The following is a 24,978-nucleotide window of genomic DNA, read 5'->3' on the forward strand; positions in this document are numbered from 1 at the left end:
CCTGTCAATCATAACAGTCCAGTGGAGATTTTTCTTCTTAACTCTCACTGACTGCTTAAGCTGACTTTAGTGGGGGGTGTAGTTGGGGAGGATGGTAGTGAGAACTAATGTAGACCAATTAGTGAAGAGATAATGGATGTGGGAATTGGTACAAGATAACATAAATGATACTGGGTTTAATGTGGTGTACATAACTACACCAAGGGGTGTCAATGGGTATTGGTTAAGAGTGAAATCACTGGCTAATTTTTCACCTTTCAAAATTTGATGGGGTGCCTCTACTGCCATAGCTGGGAGTAGCTTAACTCATCAGTGACCAGGGATGGAAGCTCAAAGTTTCCTTGCTGATATGGTTCAGCAGCAGGTCAGTTGGAATATTGACCAATGAGTTTTTGTTAGGTCAGAGATTTGGAACCAACATGAGTGGATAGAGTGAAAAGTTATTTCAATAGTAAAAGAACTATACAGATTCAGGACATTGTTTAATTCAATGCTTTGAGGACACGTAAGTAGGGGACTCCCAGGAATAACATTTTGATTTAACCCGTTAAGTTTCCTTTTGACGTTTTATTTTAGGTACAGTGCCCCACCAAGGGCTGTCAATCCTGTCATTTTTGTTTAGAAACATAGAAAATAGGTCAAAAATGTGCAGGTTAGGTTGATTGGCTATGTTCAATTGCCCCTTAGTGTCAGGGGAATTAGCAGGGTAAATACTTGGGGTTACAGGGATAGGGCCTGGGTGGGATAGTTGTTGGTGCAGGCTTGATGGGCTGAATGGCTTCCTTCTGAATTGTAGGGATTCTTGAATTCAGCCTTTCCAGCCTGCTCTGCCAATCATTGCGATCATGACTGACAATCCGACTCAGTAACCTTTTTCTGCTTTCTTCCCATATTCAGCGACAACTTTAGCTCCAAGGTCTGTATCTAACTCCTTCGCGAAAACATACAAGACAGGTTCTTGAGCCCATGCTTACTATTTGTAAGATCAGCGGCGGGGATGCAAAAGCTGGAAGTCGCAAAATTTGACAGTGAGATTATGACTTTCGATTTTTGCCACAGTCAGGTTCATGTCCAAAATGGATGTGAACCTGATTTAAATAAACTAAAGTTTATTAATCAGAAGTCAGCTTACATGAACTCTGCAGTGGAGTGACCGTGAAATTCCCCTGGTCACCACACTCTGGCTCCTGTTCGGGTACACTACACTAAGGGAGAATTTAGCATGGCCAATGCACCTAACCAACACGTGTTTCAGACTATGGGAGGAAACCAGAGCACCCGGAGGAAACCCATGTGGACACAGGGAGAATGTGCAGATTCCACACAGACAGTGACCAAAGCCGGGAATTGAACCTGGGTCCCTGGCGCTGTGAGGCAGCAGCGCTAACCACTGTGCCACCATGCCGCATTTGAATGGATTTAAGTAGTATTTGAATAGATTTAAAATACATTTGAATGGATTTAAGTAGTATTTGAATGGATTTAAATAGTATTAACATGCCCCCTCACCATATATTGACCCCCCTGGTGTAAATAATACCTCTACAGTATTAATAATTTGAGTTGCCCAAGCTTCATGCAGATTAAAGTCACCCATAATTTAGTTTAATTTAGTGATTATTATTTTTCTTCGAAGAGTATAATAGGGGACAGCTGGGAAACTGGGGGTTTGGGAAGAGAACTATGGGACAACTATGGGAACTATGGGACAAGTCAATGAACTCTATCAATTAAGGAAAGCTCTGTGTCTTTACCAATTAGCTTGGATCCTGTTAGCATTCAGCAGTGATCTGATTGAATGGTGGAGCAGACATGAGGGGCTGAATGGCCAGTTCCTGTGTTCCTGATATGATGAGCCATTAGGGAAGCCAAAGTTCATATCCATCATTGAAGAAAATCATGGAGGTGGCTTTATAAAAATAAATCTCCAAAATGCATGTGCACTTTATATGAGCGTAGCATGATTTGAGTGTACATACAATGACTGGAATTTTCCAGCCATTCCAATCAACGGGATCTTCCATTCCCATTGATGGCGAACCCCCACCACAGATTCTACAGCCAGCCAATGGTGGGCTAATTCCGCCGCTGTGAAGCATGCCATGGGAGAAGGGTGAGTATAGAAAATTCCATCCAATATCCCTGGGCCAGCATGGTGACATGGTGGTTAGCACTGCTGTCTCACAGTGTCATGGAGCTGGGTTTGATTCCTGGCTTGGGTCACTATCTGTGCGGAGTCTGCATGTTCTCCTCCTGACAGCATGGATTTCCCCCAGGTGCTCTAGTTTCATCCCACAGTTCGAAAGGCATGCTGGTTAGGTGCATTGGCCGTACTAAATTCTCCCTCAGTGTATCTGAACAGGCGCTGGAGTATGGCAACTTTCCAGTACTTCATTGCAGTGTTAATGTAAGCTTACTTGTGACACTAATAAATAACCTTAAGCTTACTAATTAAGTGCTCTAGATATTAGAGCTATTGATTTCAGTTCACCCGTTGTGCCGTTTAATTAACACTTGCTAATTGTCTTTCCAAAGTTGATCATTTAATATGAAACTGGAATAATTTGGTATATATTGCTCGGACATCTCCTTCCATTCTAGGCCTGCAACCTCAGGATTCATGTGCTTAGAGTTGCCATTTTTGTTGCAATCTCTCAAATCTCTTAACACATTCTCTCTCCCTTCAGTCCTGCCAAAAAGCAAAATGGCTCAGGATGTTAACTCTGCTTTTATTCCTCACAGATGCTTTCAGGTTTGCTGAGTTTTTCCGGCATCCACTGTCCATGTCTCAGGATTTCTGTGTCAGTTCCTCCTGGAACTCTATACTTTTATTCATTTGTGGGATATGGGTGTCGCTGGCTGGCCAGCATTTACTGCCCATCCTCAGTTGCCCTTGTTCAGGGGCAGTTGAGAGTCAACCACATTGTTGTGGCTCTGAAGTCACATGTAGGCCAGACCAGGCAAGGGAGACAGATTTCCTTCCCTGAAGGACATTAGTGAACCAGATGGGCTTCTCCGATAATTGATAATGGTTTCACTGGGGCATCAGTAAATTCTTAATTCGAGATGTTTTTTATTGAATTCAAATTCCACCATCTGCCATCCTACAATATTTTGTCTAGAACTGGACAGAGCACTCTAGGCGTGGCCTAACCAGATCTTTGCAGGGTAACTTCCATTCTTTTGTACTCAAAGTTCTCCCTGAGTTGAATACCATGTGACTCTATACATCATACCATGGGTGAGCACCCATACATCACAACGGCATGTAGGCACTCACAACACCATTGACAATGGTTTCATGGTCATCAGTAGATATGTAATTCCAATTTAATAAAAAATTGTATTCAAATTCCACCATCTGCCGTGGCGAGATTCAAACCTGGTTCCCCAAAACATTAGCTGAGTTTCTGGATTGATAGTCCAGCGATGATACCACGAGGCCATCACCTCCGCTCAGGTGACTTACAGATGGACCATTAGGAAATCATCGCACATTCTGCCCCATTGGATCAGGCAAAGTTCCTATTGGATGTGTCTCCCCTTTTCTCATCTTTTTGCTAATTGTAACTTCAGGACTTTCAGACTGAATAATACAAGCCACTGATATAATACAGAGCTAGGCAACAAAAACAATGGACGTTCTATAAGGCTGGGGATGTATCAGCGAGTGTCAGACCCAATGGGACAATGCACTCAAACAGTTCACGAGTATAAAACTGAACCTTCTCTTGTCACATTGTACATCTGAGCTCAGTAGAATGGTGCATAAAAGGGACTAAAGAGCTTAATTCAACACGATTGTGTGACAGAGGCTCTATGTGCTACACTTCACACAAACAGATTCATTATACTGTATCTTACTCTTGCACTGTTTTCAGGAAATAGCTTTCTTTGACATGCTAATAACTTGCCATTCAGAACACAGATAGAACTGGGAAACTGGACAATTCAAACGCAACTAATGCAGTGGAGAAAAGAAAGAGAGATGAGCAAGAAGGCTTAATTAATAGATTCTGAATCATCTGCTGGCCTAGCAATAAATACATTCAGCATGGAACCTGGTGTTAGATGACGCCACCACTTCTTAGGTGAGAGAATTTGCTAAAATATAACAAGTCTCCCTGATTTTCGAGATGATCTCACTCCTGCCTCTGTGAAGTTTTCCATTTTCAAACTTAGCTGCTTTGTGATGGCAGCTTTCAGCCTGGCCATATACATTTGAAAAGGGTTATAGTGTGGGACTGATTGCTTGTTCGGAGCGATGCTCCCAGGGACGGCTGCTTTGCAAATCCACAACTTGCAAGTCTCTGATTCTCCACCGGCTAATCTGAATGGATGGAAAATCAAGATCCAGGGCTTCCAGCATTTCCTCCTTAGAATGTTGATTGCTGACAGCATTGATTGACTTGCTTCTGGGCTGCACGGTGAACTCTGATGTCACCGCCATTTTATCTGGACGGACTGTGTTTGATGCCGGACTCTCTCAATTCGAGTATCCACCTGCCTACTACACTGGGAGTATTCCGTGTAAAAATGTTCACTCCACACTGAACCAGACCCCATCAGTTCCTGCTGCACCTTACCCTGCTCTAAATTCTGTCCCCTTGCTGCCCAGTGACCTTTGGGCTGCCATTTCCCCACCTGCTGCTCATTGTCATTGACTGCATTTCTCCCTTTGCTGGCACACTGTTCAGTGAGGTCACCACTCTCCACCACTGGAGCCCTGGTGTCAAAACTTTTCTTTTTATTCAGTTATGGGACATGGGCGTCACTGGCTGGCCATCCCTAATTGCCCTTGGAGGGCAGTTGAGAGTCAACCATATTGCTGTGGTTCTGGAGTTGCTCGTAGATCAGACCAGATAAGGCTGGCAGATTTCCTTCGCTAAAAGACATTAGTGAACCAGATGGGTTTTTGTGACAATTGATAATGGTTTCATGGTCATCAGTAGATTCTTAATTCCAGATTTTTTTATTGAATTCAAATTTCACAATCTATCATTCTACAGTACGGTGACTAGAGCTGGACAGAACATTCTTGTGGTCTAACCAGGTCTTTATAAAGGTTCAGGATAACTTCCTTTTTTTCCTCATTGTTCTGTCTGAGTTGAATAACATGTGACTCTATCCATCATAGCGTGGGTGAGCACCTTTATAGCACAATGACATGCTAGCATCCACAACACCATTCAACAGTGGTCATAGCAGGGACCCTTGGGGAAAACCATTGTCATCCTCCAGTTCAAAAGACAACCATCTGCTATGACGCGCTGTTTTCTGTCATTAAGCCTATTTTTTATCCAGTTGCACACTGCCCCATCAATTCCATAAGTCTCGATTTAGTCAACCAGCATTTTATTTGGTACCATGTTATATACATCCTTAAAATCATATAGACACCATCTACTGCATTATCTTCATCAGCTTTCTCAAAAAATTCAATTAGCTATGTCGAACACAGCCTACCCTTTTCCAATCTATGCTTGTTCACGGTCCTGGGCGAGGGTCTGGCAGATGGAGTACAATGTTGGTAAATGTGAGGTCATCCATTTTGGTAGGAATAACGGCAAAATGGACTATTATTTAAATAGTACAAAATTGCAGCATGTTGCTGTGCAGAGGGACCTGGGTGTCCTTGTGCAGGAATCTCAAGGAGTTGGTTTGCAGGTGCAGCAGCGAATTAAGAAGGCAAATGGAATTTTGTCCTTTATTGCTAGCGGGATGGAGTTTAAAAACAGCGAGATTATGTTGCAACTGTATAAGGTGCTGGTGAGGCCACACCTGGAGTGCTATGTACAGTTTTGGTCTCCTTACTTGAGAAAGGATATACTGGCACTGGAGGGGTGCAGAGGAGATTCACTAGGTTGATACCTGAGTTGAGAGGGTTGGCTTATGAGTAGACTGGGGCTATGCTATTGGAATTCAGAAGAATGAGGGGAGACCTTATAGAAACATATAAGACTATGAAGGGAATAGATAAGATAGAAGCAGGGAAGTTGTTTCCATTGGTGGGTGAAACTAGAACTAAGAGCATGACCTCAAAATAAAGGGAAGCAGATTTAGGATTGAGTTGAGGGGGAACTTTGTCACACAAAAGGTTGTGAATGTGTGGAATTCCCTGCCTAGTGAAGCAGTTGAGGCTACCTCATTGAATGTTTTTAAGGCAAGGATAGATAAATTTTTGAGCAGTAAAGGAATTAAGGTGAGCGGGTGGGTAAATGGAGCTGACTCCACAAAAAGATCAGCCATGATCTTATTGAATGGTGGAGCAGGCTCGAGGGCCCAGAAAGCCGACTCCTGCTCCTGGTTCTTATGTTCTCCTTAATTAATCAAACATCTCCAAGTGCCTTATGATTTTTGTTTTCTCTGAGTAACAATTCCACAAACTTGCCCTCCACTGATGTTAGACCAACTGGCCTGCAGGTATGAGGAATACCTTCACTAGGTTGATACTTGAATAAGGGTGTCACATTTGCCATTCGCCAATCATCTAGTACCTCCCCTGTATTTAAAATTTACATCTTGTAAAATTACACTTAGCACATCAGAAGTTTCAAGTATCATTTCAAACATTACATCCATGGAAGCTTGAAAAATTAAGTCCTTTAATTTTCAACTCAAAATCTGAATAAAATTTAAAATGTACGTAAACCCTGTCATTAATTTTTTTACGTAATGTTTGAAGGACAGCCCATCTTTTATTCCACTTGAGCTGTTATTGATTTTCCCTTTGGTTTGAATGAGTTGCTTTGAGATGTTTTCATTCTGTAGCCCATCGTCAGTTGCGTTACTGAAGCGATCCACCTTCAGATGTGTTACAAAAATCAAGCAGTTAGCTATCCAAGTTGGCGTCTTGCTTCACTGCGTTTTCTGCCATTTGAGTAGCTTTCTTATTTGCACTATTGGAGCACTCAAATGATGAGGTTATATGCTTAAATCGAGGGCTTTATTAAACCTTCTGAATGCCACTCTTGCAAGCTAAGGTCATCGACTGGAATGACTTAATCTAAGATGTCTGATAACCTTTTGCTTACAATCACAATCATAATTTTGGTATTGGCCAGCATATCAAGTTCAAACTACTGCCATCAGACTTTTGAATGGGCCTACCATACATTGAGCTGATCTTTCTCTATATCCTATCTTGTGACTGTAGTATTATATTCTGTGCTGTCTCCTTCCCCACTATGTACCCTATGACCGGTATGTTTTGTCTGTATAGCGCTCAAGAAACAATACTTTTCACTGTATCCCAATACAGATGACAATAATAAATCAAATCAAATCAAAATCAAACAAATTTGAAAAGTGGCCTGAAAGTGAGATATGAATGTGGCATCTTTATCATCGGTCACTATTATTATTTACAAAGGGTAGCAGCCAGTTTTCACACAGCAAGATCCCATAGACGGCAATCAAGGTACAATCATCTATATAATAAAGGCAAAATACTGTGGATGCTGGAATCTGAAACAAGAAATAGAAAATGCTGGGAAATCTCAGCTGGTCTGACAGGTAGTGGCAAATATGGGGCGGCTTCAGTAAGAGCAGGGTATGAGCAAAATTCTTGTCGAGGCATAATTTGTTTTTTATTCAATTGTGAAACCAGGGTGTCACTGGGTGGCCAGCATTAATTGCCCATCTCTACTTGCCCTTTGAGAAGATGGTGGTGCGCTGCCTTCTTGAATCGCTGCAGTCCATGTGCTGTGGGTTGACCCACAATACCGTTAGGGAGAGAATTCCAGGATTTTGACCCAGCGACTGCGAAGGAATGGCGATATATTTCCAAGTCAGGATGATGAGTAGCTTGGAGGGGAACTTGCAGGTGGTGGGGTTTCCATGTATCTGCTGCCCTTGTTCTTCTAGGTGGAAATGGTTGTGGATCTGGAAGGTGTCTAGCATCATTCAGCCCATTGAGTACAGACCCAGAGTCCTCAACCGTTCCTCATACGACAAGCTCTTCATTCTAGGCATCATGTCCCTACAGGACATTAATGAATCAGATTAGTTTTTTTTTTAACAACAATCAACAATGGTTTCATGGTTATCAGCAGACTTTTAATTCCAGTTTTGATTCCCAAAACATGCTGATTGAACCTTTGTCTGATCCTGTGCATCCCTACCAGATATGGTTCCAACATGAACTGTTCGTTACATATAAGTCAGACCAGGTAACTGTCCCATTATTCCTGGCTGAGTTTGATCCCTCTCCCAAGACATTCCATATCATTCCCAGTAAGTTGTTCACCTTGATGTTTGGAGTTTTTGCACATGGAGCAACTATCTCCAGGGTGACTTGGACAGGTTGCAGAGCTGGGCCGCGAGGTGGCGGATGGAGTTTAATGCGGAGAAGTGTGAGGTAATCCATTTCGGTAGGAATAACAGATGTGTTGAGTATAGGGCTAACGGGAGGACTTTGAATAGAGTGGAGGAGCAGAGGGATCTAGGTGTATGTGTACATAGATCCCTGAAGGTTGGGAATCAAGTGGATAAGGTTGTTAAGAAGGCGTACGGTGTCTTGGCGTTTATTGGTAGGGGGATTGAATTTAGGAGTCGCAGCGTCATGTTGCAACTGTACACAACTCTGGTGCGGCCGCACTTGGAGTACTGTGTGCAGTTCTGGTCCCCACATTACAGGAAGGATGTGGAGGCTTTGGAGAGGGTGCAGAGGAGGTTTACCAGGATGTTGCCTGGTATGCAGGGGAGGTCCTATGAGGAGAGACTGAGGGATTTGGGGTTGTTTTCACTGGAAAGAAGGCGGCTAAGAGGGGATCTTATAGAAACATATAAGATGATTAGAGGTTTAGATAGGGTGGATGGTGATAGCCTGTTTCCTCGGATGGAGAAAGCTAGCACGAGGGGGCATGGCTTTAAATTAAGGGGGGTTAGTTATAGGACGGATGTCAGGGGCAGGTTCTTTACCCAGAGGGTGGTGAGGGACTGGAATGCCCTGCCTGCTGCAGTTGTAAATGCGCCTAGTTTGGGGGCGTTTAAGAGATTGGTGGATAGGTTTATGGACGAAAAGGGATTGGTTTAGATTAGTGGGTCAATGTTTTTTTTTAAAAATAAGACTGGTCGGCGCAACATTGTGGGCCGAAGGGCCTGTTCCGCGCTGTAATGTTCTATGTTCTATGTTCTATGTTCTATCTACTCTCAAATATTAATTCTGTTTCGTATGGCTTCTAAGTTTTGGTGAAGTTTTATTGTGTCACCCCACCCCTCCCCCCCACCCCGCCATCAAAAATTGAAATGACTATTCCATATTTCAACTTTTGGAGACATCTGGGCTAAAATTCTCCAGCCGTTCACGCGGGCAGGATTCTCCAGCCCTGTCAGTAGCAGACCCCTGTCAGCGGGTTTCCCACTGGTCTGGGATGACATCAATGGGAATTCCCATTTGATGGCAGTGGGACCAGAGAATCCCACCGCTAGCAAACAACGCACCACCTCCCACCGGCAGGAAACATGTGGCTAGGAGGCTGGAGAACCTCCCCCTGGACTTCATCATGTCATCTCACACCAATGAATAATCAGTCATGCCCAGTGTTTATTCCCTATCAGTCTGTCTCCCTGTGGCTTGATCACATCTTGCATTGTACCTTCCAAATATTCAATGACAGCAGCAATAAATTTCCTTATGAAGCACGGTAAAATGTCCCAGGGCTCTTGACAGGCGTGTTAATAAACCAAGAATTCCAAACCAAGTCCCTTCAGGTGACATTATGACAGGTAAACATAAAAGTTGGTCAAAGAGGGAGCTTTTCAGGAGCGCTTTTAAAGGAAGAAGGAGGGGGAGAGATGCAGAGATGTTTAGGGAATGAGTTCCAGGGCTGAGGGGCCTGGGCTGTTGGAGGCATGACTGGCAATGAACATAAGAACATAGGAGCAGGAGTAGGCCATCTGGACCCTCGAGCCTACTCTGCCATTCAGTAAGATCATGGCTGATCTTTTTGTGGACTCAGCTCCACTTACCCGCTCACTCACCATAGCCCTTAATTCCTTTACTGTTCAAAAATTTATCTATCCTTGCCTTAAAAACATTCAATGAGGTAGCCTCAACTGCTTCACTGGGCAGGGAACTCCATTCACCTGACGAAGGGGTTAACCCCGAAAGCTTGTAAGTCTATTATCAAATAAATCGGTTGGACTAAAACCTGGTGTTGTCAGACTTTTTACAGGGAATTCCACACATTCACAACCATTTGTATGAAGAAGTTCCTCCTCAACTCAGTTCTAAATCTGCTTCCCCTTATTTTGAAGTCATGCCCTCTTATTCTAATTTCACCTGCCAGTGGAAACAACTTCCCTGCTTCTATCGTATCTATTCCCTTCATAATCTTTTATGTTTCTATAAGGTCTCCCCTCATTCTTCTGAATTCCAATGAGTATAGCCCCAGTCTACTCAGTCTCTCCTCAACTCCCTCAACTCCGGAATCAACTAGTGAATCTCCTCTGCACTCCCTCCAGTGCCAGTATACCCTTTTTCAAGTAAGGAGACCAAAACTGTACACCGTATTCCAGGTGTGGCCTCACCAGCACCTAATACAGCTGCAACATAACCTCACTGTTTAGAAACTCCATCCCTCTAGCAATGAAAGACAAAATTCCATTTGCCTTCTTAATTACCTGCAAACCAACTTTTGTGACTCCTGCACAAGGACACACTCTGCACAGCAACGTGCTGCAATTTTTTACCATTTAAATAATAGTCCATTTTGTTGTTATTTCTGCCAAAATGGATGACCTCATATTTACCAACATTATATTCCATCTGCCATGATAGAATCATAAAGTGGGATTCCTCTGCCCCTCACCACGACGTGTTTTCTGATGGTGGAAACAGCTTGTCAATGATCAAAGCTGGGACCTTCCAGTCCCACCGAGGAAAAGGTCCACCAAGGATTTTGCATGGCTCGCACCCTCCACCGCCAGGGTGGTGGTGGTGGTGGAGGAGTGTGATCAGAAGACCCCATCGGTGGAACAGATTATAGAATGACCACAGCACAGGAGGCCATTAGGTCTGTGATGACTCTCTGAAGGAGCATTTTGCTCAGATAAAGCAGTGAGAATCGGACCGGATGTGCAAAAGGCCAGGATGAGAGGAGTGTAGAAACCTCAGAGCGTTATGGGGCTGGATGGGATTCGAGAGATAGGGAAAGTCCATGGAGAGAATTGCAAAAAAAGCTGAGAATTTTAAAATAGTAATGTTGCCAAACCTGAAATTTGTATAGTGGGGCAGATGGTGGTGTAGTGGTAATATCTAGTAATCCAGCAGCCCAGGCAAATGCCTTAGGGGCAAGAGTTCAACTCAGTTGAACCATGCCAGTTGATGAACTTGAATTCAATTAATCTGGAGTATTGGCATGGTGACCATGACAGAAAACATTGGAAAAACTCAGCAGTTTTGGCAGCATCTGTGGAGAAAGAAACAGAGTTAACGTTTTGAGTCCTTATGGCCCTTTTTCAGAGACCTTCACCATCATCAATATGATTGACGTAAAAACCCATCTGGCTCACAATTGTCATTTAGGGAAGGAAATCTACCATCCTTAAGCCGTCTGGCCTACTTGTGACTCCAGAACACAGGAACATGGTTGACCCTTAGCTGCCCTCTGAGATGGCCACAGGGCAGTTAAGAAATGGTCGAGATCTTTCAATTTTTAGGTGACCAGATCACCAACAAAATGTCCTGGTCTCTCCACGCAGACACTATAGTTAAGAAAGACCACCGATGCCTCTACTTTCTCAGGAAACTAAGGAAATTTGGCATGTCAGCTACAATTCTCACCAATTTTTACAGATACTACATAGAAAACATCCTTTCTGGTTGTATCACAACTTGGTATGGTTCCTGCTTTGTCCAAGATCACAAGAAACTACAAAGGGTCCTGAACAAAGTCCAGTTCATCACTCAAACTAGCCTCCAATCCACTGACACTGTCTACACTTCTCGCTGCCTCAGAAAAGCAGCCAGCGTAACCAAGGATCCCGCGCACCCCGGACGTGCTCTCTTCCATTTTCTTGCATCTGGAAAGAGATACAGAAGTCTGCTTACGTCCCAGCAACTCAAGAACAGCTTCTTCCCTGCTGCTGTCAGACTTTTGAATGGACCTACCATATATTAAGCTGATCTTTCTCTACACTCTAACTACACAACATTCTACACTCTCTGCTTTTCTTCTCTCTGTATGGTATGCTTTGTCTGTATAGAGCAAGAAACAATACTTTTCACTGTATACTTATACACGTGACGATAATAAATCAAATCAAATCTAGACAGGCTGAGCAAAACACTCAATTCAAGTGCAATTAGGGATGGGCAATAAATGCTGGAATGTCGGACCAGCAGTCACAAATAAAAGATAAATGGCCAGTCATTTAAAACTGAGATGCGTTGAAGTAGAATATTGTGAGCAATTTTAGGCCCCATATCTAAGGAAGGATGCGCTGGCCTTGGAGGGGATCCAGAGGAAGTTCATGAGAATAGTCCCGGGAACAAAAAGAATGAGGAGCATTTGGGAACTCTGGGTCTGTACTCAATAGAGTTCAGAAGGATAAGGGGGGATCTCATTGAAACTTACAGAATACTGGAATTATGGCCTTATGGTCTTATGGTCTACTGAAAGGCCTGGATAGAGTGGCCGTGGGGAAAATGTTTCCATTAGTGGGAGAGACTGGGATCCGAGGACATGGTCTCAGAGTAAAGGGGTGACCCTTTAGAACTGAGATGAGGAGGAATTTCTTCAGTTAGAGGTGGTGAATCTGTGGAATTCGTTGTCACAGAAGGCTTTGGACGTCAGGTCATTGAGTGTATTTAAGACAGAGATAAATAGGTTCTTGAATGTAAGGGGATGAAAGATTATGGGGAAAAGGTAGAAGAATGGGGTTGAGAAACTTATCAGCCATGTTTGAATGGCGGAGCAGACGCAATGGGTCGAATGGTCTAATCCTGCTCCTATATCTTATGGTCTTATGATCTAAGTTTCTTTTTGCAGAGGGTAGTGAATCTCTGGAATTCTCTGCCCCAAAGGGTGGTGGAGGCTGGATCATTAGAAGTATTTAAAGTGGAGGTGGATAAATATTTGGTAGGTCGAGGAACAGAGGTCTATGGGGAAATGGCACAGAAAAGATCAGCCATGATTGTATTGCATGGCAGGGCAGACTGTAAGGGCCCTGGTGGCCCACTCCTGCTTTAAGGGCCTGGTAGCCCATTTCTCTTCAATTTCTGATGTTCTTGAGTTCTACTTTAAAGTGGAGAGAGGCATTTCCTGAAAATATGTCTGTGTTTCTCAAGTTCGCCGGAAGCTCTCAAAAAACCAGCAAAATTCGCACAACATGGGTTACAGCTTTCATGTTGTTGTAATCCTTTTAAAGAAAATTTGAATCTGTAATCCGTGCCGTCAAAGCCTCACCCAGGGAATCTCTTTATTTGTCCAATGTGCTGCAGAGTCTTGAGATATATTTCTGGGTCTTGGCAAACTCGGCTATGCTATTTTAAGCATTTACCCAATGTAAATGCTTTCATATTAAATGAACCCACAAACAAAGTGATTTTGATTTTTAAATGTGCTTGTTCCATACTGGCTTTCAGGACTGTGATTTAAATTGGATTGTGTCCAGCTGAAATGGATGAAGACAGAGAATTGACAGGGAAAAATAAAAGAAGATAGATTTCTGTGGTGCACTGTGGTATAATTAAGGCATCAGATCTCATTTGATGAAGATTTTTCATTTTACTTAGCTCGCTGACATCAAAGTTAGTTCCTTTAAGTAATGTGCGTGAAGGGCAAGTTTAAGTCTCATGGGCGTGAGTTCGCCTCAGGAACCTTGGGAGGGAATGTGAGTGGAAGTGCAAGAGAATTGGAAACAGGTGACAGAATTTTCCCATCCCGCCCAACATGGGAATCATAGTGAATGGGGTGCGGGGGCAGCCCATGCAAAGTGCCGCTGGCCTCGGGCAGGAATTTCCAGCCTTTTCTCCTTCCCTTTAAATTTTGAAAAAGTCCAGTCTGCTGTGTCCAGCCTGAGTTGAAAAAAAATCAGTGCTTTCAGTTTCAGTGGTCATTTGTTGACATAACTCTAAGAGCTATCATTGCAGTATTGTTACTGCTTGACTATGTTTACAACTTATCATTATTGCAGTTGGGGGGTGGGCAGCTGAAAGTTCCTAGTTCCTTTGACAGCTCCAAGAGGTTATTAAGGGATTAGCTGCCTTTGAAGAGAGGTTGTGAATGCAATTTTGCCTCTTTATAAGAGACTAATTACTTGAGGGGGTTTAACTATATTGAATGGGCTTTTATCAAATAAAGTGTTTTTCATACAGTGAGGTCTGTAACAGATAGTTAGAACTTTTTTAAAATTTTATCTCAGCATGGCTCTTGAGGACTGCCTATGATGGATACTGGTTGAGTTGGCATGGAAGGTGTAGGGCAAAAGCTGGTGCATAAGAGGCATGTGTTGGAATGGGAGTTGGCACTGAGATGATAATAGGGGTTACAAGGGCCATGGGGGTGGGTAGAGTGACGTAGATTGGAAAGGAAAGTATGAATCATAGGATCCCTACAGTGCAGTAGGAAGCCATTCTGCCTATTGAGCCTGCACTGACAATAATCCCACCCAAACCCTATCCCCATTACCACATGTATTTACCCTGTTAATCTCCCTGACGCTAAGGGGCAATTTAGCATGGCCAATCCTGCACATCTTTAGAGTGTGGGAGGAAACTGGAGCATCCAAAGGAAACCCACGCAGACATGAGGGAGAATGTGAAAACTCCACATAGTCACCCAAGGCCGTAATTGAACCTGGGTCCTTGACGCTGTGAGGCAGCAGTGCTAACTACCGTGCCACCGTGCTGCCCTATGGAATGGGTGGAAGGGCATGGGTTAGCATAGAATGTATGAGTTGTAAAATTCTTTGATTTTCCACATCCCATTCAAAAGCAAAAACTGGGATCATTCTCTGTAGGAAGTGTAGCGTGCATTATCTGTGGAAAATATTTTGCAGAAAGTACAGGATAAATCTTCTTTAGACTTTGGGTACACAGTCTATGGAAGTTGCTTTCCATCTTGCTTCCCCCCACCTCCACCGTCCTGCTGGAGTCGACTGCCGCATTCCTACAACCTGTGCCTTTGTTCTGTCACTTACATGTTCTGATTTTTTTGTTGAACACTTTAAGCACCATTCTCAGCTTTATCCATCACCATTTACATCTCCGTTGTCTTTTTGTCTATGCCATCACAATTACAGTCCTTTCCCCTCACCTTCATGGTATAAATCTTGTCTGGTTTTCCTTGTCTTCAGCTCTGATGAAAAATCATCTAAGACTCAAAACGTTGTCTCTGTTCTCTCTCGATGTGGATATGCCGGTGTTGGACTGGGTTAAACACAGTAAAAAGACTTTTTACTCTGTTCTCTCTCCACAGAAGCTGTCAGACCTGCTGAGATTTTCCAGCATTTTCTGCTTTTGTTTCAGATTCCAGCATCCACAATATTTTGCTATTACAGAAGTTGTTGGCTGGTTCTGGTGGTGCAGGGACATATATTCAAGTAGATGATCAAACACTATTGCAAAACATCATTCGTCTCCTGCCCTGACTACAGGAATGCAGTGTTTGACTGCAGTAGACCAGAGTGGAATAATACAATGCTGAATATCTTGAAGACAATTGCTTCAAAATGGTGCAGGAGGATAATAAAGACTTTAGTGTTTTAAAATGTTAGACCTATATGAGGGGAAGTGACAATAGAACTCCATTACAGGTTCACAAAGAGAGTTCTGGGCAAACTTGTTAACAGATCCACATCGAATGCTGCAGAGAGTTGTTTCAACAGACACCATCGAAAATCTTACAAGACCTTGCTCCTGTTGGTTTCATTCACCGCTCTTAGGGAAGTAGTTAGTTTACTAAGCTTCAATACAGCATAAATTGTACATGGTTGGTGGAAGGTAGCGATTTGATGGACTCAGCGATGCTTTCTCAATCTTGTTATGCTCTTATGAATAATATGATGTGTGTCGCAGGCAGATAGGAAATTGAAATTCAAATGAGGGCCCCAAGTTCAGCAGTGTCAGTCTTACAGGCATGTTCTCATTTGCCCTAGGAGTAAAGACACCCTGCAGTGGCTTTTGTGATAAGCAATTGTCTGTAAGGTAAGAATTTTGTTTTCATTGAATCAGAGAATAGTATTAACACAGATGGAGACCATTCAGCCCAATGAGTCTATGCTGGCTCTTTCAAAAAGCAATCCAGTAAGTCATAGAATCATAGAATAGAATCCCTGCAGTGCAGAAGGAGGCCATCCGGCCCATTGAGCCTGCACCGACAGCAATCCCACCTAGGACCTATCCCCATGACCCCATGTATTTACCCTACTAATCCCCTTGACACTAAGGCATGGTCAATCTACCTAACCTGCACATCTTTGGAGTGTGGGAGGATACAGGAGCACCCAAAGGAAACCCACGCAGACACAGGGAGAACGTGCAAACTCCACACAGTCACCCAAGGCCAGAATCGAACCTGGATCCTTGGTGCTGTGATGCAGCAGTGCTAACTGCTGTGCCACCATGTTCTCTTCTCACTCCCTTCCTCCTTCTCCTTATAGCTATTTTCATTTTGTTCTTGATGTATTCAACCAATTCTCTTTCTCATTCACATTTAACAAAACAATATGCAAATTATTACGTGGAAAACTATGCATTTTTTTTCATTTTAATATGTATTTTTTGGGAAGTTAAATTTTCTGTAATTTGGGTATGTCTAATAAGAATATAAGAAATAAGAACAAGCAGAGGCCATTTAGCCCTTTGAGCCTGTTCTGCCATTTAATAAGATCATGGCTAATCTAACCTTCACTAAGTTCACTTTCCTGCCTTCTCTCCATAACCCTTAATTCCCTGACTGATTAAAAGCCTATCGATCTCAGCCTTGAGGATGTGCAAGGCCTTGGCCTCCACAGCTTCCAGGGGGAAAGAATTCCAAAGATTCTCCACGCTCTGAGAGAAGAAACCCTTCCTCAAGTTCATCGGAAATGAACATTCCCTTTGTCTGCAACTATGTCCTTTGGTCCCACACTTTCCCAGGAGTGGAAACATCCTGTCAGCATTCACCACCCCAAGAATCTTGATCGCTTCATTGATATCACTTCTCGGTCTTCTGAACTCCAAAGAGTATATACCCAACCTGTTTAATCTTTCCTCATATGGCACTCCCTCCATACTCGGGATCATCCTAGTAAGCCCCCCTAGTGCTGCCTCAAATAACAATATTTATTCCCTTAAATAAGGGACCAAAATTGTACACCATATTATAAATGGGACCTCACTAATGCTTAATGGGGTTGAGCTGCCTTTGTTGCTATGCCCATATGGAGTGACAGAGTGCTACAGTGGTTAGCACTGCTGCCACACAGTGCTAGGGACCTGGGTTCAATTTTGTGGGTCTATGTGGAGTTTGCACATCTCCCTGTGTCTGCATGGGTTTCCTCCGGGCGTACCGGTTTCCTCTCACAGCCCAAAAATGTGTAGATTAGATTGATTGGCCATGCTAAATTGACCCTTACTGTCCAAAGATACATAGGTTAGGGGTATTACTAGGGTAAATATGTGAGGTTATGGGATAAGTCCTGAGTAAGAGTTGGTGGAGATTTGATGGACCAAGTGAACATAAGAACATAAGAAATAGGAGCAGGAGTAGGCCATCTAGCCCTTCGAGCCTGCCCCGCCATTCAATAAGATCATGGCTGATCTGAAGTGGATCAGTTCCACTTTCCCGCTTTCTCCCCATAACCCTTAATTCCCTTGTCTATCAAAAACCTATCTACCCGTGACTTAAATATATTTATTGAGGTAGCCTCCACCACTTCAATGGGCAGAGAATTCCAGAGATCCACCACCCTTTGAGTGAAGAAGTTCCTCCTCAACTCTGATCTGAACTGCCCCTCCCCCCACCTTATCTTGAGACTGTGCCCTCTAGTCCTCCTATCCTTTCTAAGCGGGAAGAATCTCTCTACCTCTACCCTGTCCATCCCCTTCACTATCTTACACTCCTCTATAAGATCCCCCCTCATCCTTCTAAACTCCAACGAGTACAGACCCAGTCTATTTAGTCTCTCTTCATAGTCCAACCCCCTCATCTCCGGTATCAGCCTAGTGAACCTCCTATGCACTCCCTCCAAGGCCAAAATATCCTTGCGCAAGTGCGGTGACCGAAACTGCACACAGTACTCCAGCTGCGGCCTCACCAGTACCCTATACAGATGCAGCAAGATCTCCCTACTTTTATATTCTATCCCTCTTGCTATAAAGGCCAACATTCTATTTGCCTTCTTGATCACCTGCTGCACCTGCAGACTGGGTTTTTGCGAGTCGTGCACAAGGACCCCCAGGTCCCTCTGCACCGTAGCATGCTGCAGCTTTTCGCCTTTTAAATAATAATTCCTCCTACTATTATTTCTGCCAAAATAGATAACCTCATACTTGCTAACATTATACTCCATCTGCCAGGTCCTTGCCCACTTGCTCAGCCTATCCAGATCCCTCTGCAGACTTCCCACACCCTCCACGCAATTTGCTTTTCCACTCATCTTTGTGTCATCAGCAAATTTCGTCACCCTACACTCAGCCCCCTCCTCCAGATCATCTATTTAAATGGTAAATAGCTGAGGCCCCAGCACCGATCCCTGCGGCACTCCGCTTGTCACCAACCGCCAACCAGAATAGCACCCATTGATACCAACTCTCTGCCTCCTATTAGACAGCCAATCCTCTATCCACGCTAACACCTTACCCCCAACTCCATGCACCCTAACCTTCTGTAGCAACCTTTTATGAGGCACCTTATCAAACGCCTTTTGGAAATCTAAAAACACCACATCCACCGGTTCCCCTCTGTCTACCGCACTAGTCACATCCTCATAGAAATCCAATAAATTCGTCAAACACGACTTCCCCTTAATGAATCCATGCTGCGTCTGCTGTATCAAACCATTCTTTTCTAGGTGCCTCGCTATTTCTTCTTTGATGACGGATTCTAGCATTTTTCCAACTACAGACGTTAACCTAAACGGCCTATAATTCCCTGCCTTTTGTCTGCTACCTTTTTTAAGCAGCAGCATAACATTAGCCATTTTCCAATCTTCCAGCACTTCCCCGGAATCCAGCGAATTTTGGTAAATAATTACTAAGGCATCCACTATCACCTCTGCCATTTCTTTCAGAACCCTGGGATGCATTCCATCCGGTCCTGGGGACTTGTCCACCTTCAGTCCCATTAGTCTATCAAGCACGACCTCTCTAGTGACAGTAATCGCATCCAGGCCCTCAACTCCTACCATCTTTCTACCTTTAAGATCCGGCAAACTATTCGTGTCCTCCTCCATGAAGACCAAGGCACAATACTTATTTAAAGCCTCAGCCATTTCCTCATCCCCCACCGCTAAATCCCCCCTCTCATCCTCTAAGGGTCCAACATTCACTCTAGCCAGGCTTCTCTTCTTTATATATTTGTAAAAACTTTTACTGTCCTTTTTTATATTTAGTGCTAGTTTAGCCTCAAAGTCTATCTTTCCTTTCGTTATCACCTTCTTAGTCATTCTTTGTTGATTTTTAAATTTTTCCCAATCTTCTAATCACCCACTACTTTTAGCTACTCTGAACGCATCAGCTTTTAATTTAATACTCTCCTTAATGCATGCCATGGGTAGAATTCCTAAGTGGATTCCTTATGCACTGTAGGGATTCTATGCTATGAGATTCCCTTTCTTTCTATATGGTTGTTCCTCAGTCATGAATTTCAAAATTATTCTCAGTTTATCTTATTGAGATTCTTTGTTACATTGCCCATTGGAGTCTGTTTGACACGGCAGCCAAATAATTCCAATTTGCAATGGGAGTTTGGGGAGGCCTCAGACTCCTATTTGCATATTAAAAGGGGTTGACCACCTGAAATGGGCCGACATCTCTGATACCTGGTGCTGGGCACCCTTTTCAAAATGGTGCCTGTAGCTTTTTTTGTCTGAGTTAATGTAGAACTATTAATTCATTTGTAGGACATGGGTGTAGCTGGCTGGCTAGTATACATTGCCCCCAACTAGTTGCCCTTGGATTAACACAACTGAGTGGCTTGCTTGGCCATTTCAGAGGGCAGTTGAGAGCCAACCACATTGCTGTGGCTCTGGAGTCACATGCAGGAAAGACTGGGTAAGGACGGCAGATTTACCTCCCTAAAGGACATTAGTGAACCAGATGGGTCTTTCCGACAATTGACAATGGTTTCATGGTCATCAGTAGATTCTTATTCCAGATATTTTTTATCGAATTCAAATTCCACCATCTGCTGAGATGGCAGGACTGGAACCCAGATCCCTTGAACATACAATATATAAATGATTAAACACTTTCTGTAACTCATTATGAAATATTTGGGACGAGTTTATCCGGCCACGCTCGTGGAAAACCCCACCCTAGGTCAACGAACCTTTATATGGTTTGTGTCCTACCCGCTACGATTCCTGTGGTGGGCAGGATGGGAAAATTCCACCCTTGACGTGTACTAAATTATTTAATCTTATTCATGGGGTCATGGTTCGTGAACAAGCCAGATTTCAATTTTGAGGTCCACTGAAATGAAGGACAACCCCTCATTAGCCTAGGTTGTTTATCACTTTCTCATCCCCTGAAATGGATTAATGCTTTGATTCTCAAAACTACTCCTGTGGTAGCTTGTTCTAACTACAGCTATGAAGAACAATAACTAATGGACTAAAGAGGTGGCTTTTAAGGAAAGGCTAGAAGGAGGTGGAGATAGAACAGAGAAGATGTTCAGAGTTTCTACTGATAATGAAAGCTTGCCAGTGGGATTGTCTAATCCTGCTGATATTTACGGCGTTTTGCGTGGTTTGTCTGTCGTGCTGCCAGGGACCTCACTGAGCAGGATTTAACTTCAACAGGACCGGAATATCCCATGCATAGGAAGGGATGGAAAATCCCGCCCATAAATTTAGAACATGGAGTTTTTGAATTTTTGATTTGATGTGATTTATTATTGACACATGTATTAGTATACAGTGAAAAATATTGTTTCTTGCATCTTGTACAAAGCATAATGTACAGAGAAGAAAAGGGGTGGGTGCAGAATGTAGTGTTACAGTCATAGCTATGGTGTAGAGAATGATCAGCTTAATATAAGGTAGGTCCATTTAAAAATTTGATGACAGCAGGGAAGAAGCTGTTTTTGAGTCAGTTGGTACTTGACCTCAGGTTTTTATATCTTTTTCCTGACAGAAGAAGGTGGGCGAGAATATGTCAGGTGTATTTGGTGTCCTTGATTATGCTGGCTGCTTTTCTGAGGCAATAGGAAGTTTAGACAGAGTCAATGGGTAGGAGGCTGGTTTGCATGATGGGCTGGGCTTGGCATACAACCCCAATTTCTTGTGGTCTTGGGCAGAGCAGGGGCCATACCAAACCATGATACAACCAGAAAGAATGCTTTCTATGGTGCATCTGTAAAAGTTGGTGAGAGTCGCATTGAACATGCCAAATTTCTTTAGTCTTTTGAGAAAGTAGAGGCGTTGCTGGACTTTAACTATAGTGTCAACATGGGGAGACCAGGACAGGTTGTTGGTGATCTGGACATCTTGCAAACTTGAAGCTCTGACCAGTTCCACTTCATCCCCTGTTGATGGAGACAGGGACATGTCCTCCGCTATGCTCTCTGAGCAGATGACTATCTCCTTCATTTTACTGAAGTTAAGAGAAATATTATTGTCATTGCATCACTTCACCAGATTCTCTGTCGCTTTCCTGTACTCCGTCTCCACATAACCAACTTTGTACATTAAGACAAGGCACTGGCTACCCCCTTGCCTATGCTTTTTATCATGGCTGCTCCTGTAACCTCACAACTCTCTCAATCTGGGCAATCCCTGATTTTTTCACAGCCTGATAGAATGCCTGAAGGCAGTTGGGAGACAAAAGCATGAGTGGCTTACTGAGATGTAGAATGAAGGGCTGTTAATCAGTACTGCCAGGCCCCATGCCAAGAGAGAATCAAGCTCAACAATGCATGCAATCAGGCCTACTTCAGCAGGCCTTGTTCTGCATACAGCTAAACAAGGCAACCCGGAAGAAGTGAGTGCTGCAGCTTCAAGTGCAGAAATATCTCAGGTTACTGATGGTCACATGCCTTTGTCACAGATGCTGAAGGGCACTGAAGCTTTTCCAGGCACTACGAAATTTTCTTAATATCTGGTAGAGCTGATGATATAAGGAAAAGATAGCTGAATATGTCATAGCAATAGGGTAAGAATTGGGGAGAGGGTTAGCCAACAGATATCATTGGATTCACCAACAATAAGGTTTTTGGTGACAACTCTAACTTGATGGGTGGGATTTTCCGGTTGCGCTCACCGCAAGGCTGGACCTTCCCACCCAAGGTCAGCAGAACTTTTCATGGTCTGCTGAATTTTCTGTCCCACCAGCTACGATTCATGTGGCAGCAAGACAGGAAAATCCCACCCGAAGTGTTTCACCTTCAAATACTAACTAGTCCACTCTACAACTCTAATTATTATTTTTCTTTCTACTGCCAATTTTTGAGTTTCTGCTCTCTTCCTCCGAGGCATTGACACCTTGCTGGGTTGTGCTGGTCAATGGTAGCACCTCATCCAAGTGTCTCTTCTGCCTGTGCATTAAATATCAATAGGCTATTTAAATTGGGAAGGCCTGCTAACCAATCCTGACTCTATCTACAAAAGTCAAATACGCAGATGCATACAAAACAAAAAATAACAGACCATAAACAGACTTGAATGAAGAGAGACCTGCATACTTATGAATACCCATGGCACAGTGGCATTGCTGTTTCACAGCGCCACGGACTCAGGTTCAATTCCCACTTGAGTGACTGATTGTGTGGAGTCTGCAATTTCTCCCTGTATCTGCGTGGGTTTCCTCCGGGTGCTCTGTTTCCACCCATAGTTCAAAGGTGTGCAGGTTAGATTGATTGGCCATGCTAAATTGCTGAGGGTGGAATTTTCCCGTCTCACCTGCCACGGGATTCCTAGTGGACAGGACATGGACCATGCAAAGATCCGTTGACCTCAGGAAGGATTTTCCGAACTTGTGGCGAGTGTGGCCAGAAAATCCCACTCTTGGTGACAGGGGAATTGGAAGGGTAAATGCGTGAGGTGATGGGGATGGGACCTGGGTGGGATTGTTGTCGGCGTGAGCTTAATGGGCCAAATGGCCTCCTTCTGCGCTGGGTGGATTTGGTGATTCTGTGAACCATGAGATATTGTTTCCAAATTTAACAATTAACAGCTAATTGCTAATGAGGCAGCCCTTGGCCTGCCCAACATATTCTTCTATTGTTCCTGAAAACCAAAGAATGTGAGAATGACAGGCCACTGAGTACAGGCTAAAACTACTTGGTCAGATTTATTCAGTAGGCTAAGTAACAGATAGAAGCTAAATTGTATAGCACAGTAGCTATAAAGAAATAAACTTCACATCAACCCATGAGAGACTAACGTGACTATTTTAGAATGTGCTTCTCTTTAAGTCTGTTAAGCAATTGGGCTAGTGAATGAAGCAGGTTGGTCTTTTGGTAATTTTTCATTATGCAATGTTATACATGGACGTGTGACTCACAGCTTATCCACGTAGACTTGTGTTCCCTGCCAAACCTGAAACTGAACAGCCAGGGTTGTAATTTATGCCATGGGATTTTTTTGTTCTTGCATGTTAGACCCATTTCCTTGATATAAACAAACAGGCTGAGAATTTGACAGATCTCGTACATTGTTAGGGGAGGTGCTAATGTCTGAATGCTCACTGCTTTCTTCACTCATTCCCTTCAATGGCTCAGCTAATGGAATAGACGGCACTGTGGCACAATGGTTAGCACTGCTGCCGCATAGCGTCAGAGATCTGGTTCGACTCCTGGCTTGGGTGACTGTCTGTGTGGAGTTTGCACATTCTCCCCATGTCTGCATGGGTTTCCTCTGGGTGTTCCTGTTTTCTCCCACAGTCTGATAGACATGTTGATGATGTGCATTGGCCATGCTAAATCCTCCCTCAGTGTATCCGAAAAGGCGCTGGAGTGTGGCGACTGGGGGATTTTCAGTTACTTCATTGCAGTGTGAATGTAAGTCTGTTTGTGACACTAATAAATAAACTGTAAAACTTGAAAAAAACTTGAATTTGAATTTCCCTTCCTCTGTCACCCTGCATTTATTAGCAATTCAAATCTGCCACCAAACTAATTTTTTGCTGCGATTATTTTCAGAACAAGGCACTGACTCAAGCAAAAGCAAGGCAGTTACTTCTATAGGACGAACATCTGTTATTGTGGACTAATTGTGCTGCCAGTAACATGAATTAGTTACCATTAATACAGATTATGGAGTCGTCCCAGAGGCACAACTAATTGTACCCAATTTGTAAGCTAGACATACAATCTAACATAAAATAAAAATACCGAAATGTTCTCAATTTTCTTTATGATGCTTGCAAGAGCATACTCTGAGGACTTCTTATTATTCTTGGTATAATGCTGATTCAGCATCTTGTCGTATCATTTAGCTTCTGTGTATTGGTTAACTGTTGAATAAATCTAACCAAATAGATTTAACCTGTCCACATTGGTTTATCATCATTATATCATTGCTTTTTCAAAACTAATAAGACAGTCAGTAGGTGGAGGCAGTGGCATAGTGGTATTGTAACTGGACTAGTAATCCAGAGTCCCATGGCAATGCTCTGGGGATCTGAGTTTGAATTCCACCATGGCAGAGGGTGAAATTTAACTTCAATAAAAGTCTGGAATTAAAAGTCTGATGATGACCATGCAACCATTGTCAAGGGTTGTAAAAGTCCATGTAGGTCACTAACGTCCTTTAGGGAAGGGAATCTGCCGTCATTACCTGGTCAGGCCTACGTGTGACTCCAGACCCACAGCAATGTGATTGACTTTA

This window comes from Carcharhinus amblyrhynchos, chromosome 35, assembly GCF_965287045.1.
Source record: "Carcharhinus amblyrhynchos chromosome 35, sCarAmb.v2.hapA, whole genome shotgun sequence".
In the NCBI taxonomy this organism is placed as follows: domain Eukaryota; kingdom Metazoa; phylum Chordata; class Chondrichthyes; order Carcharhiniformes; family Carcharhinidae; genus Carcharhinus; species Carcharhinus amblyrhynchos.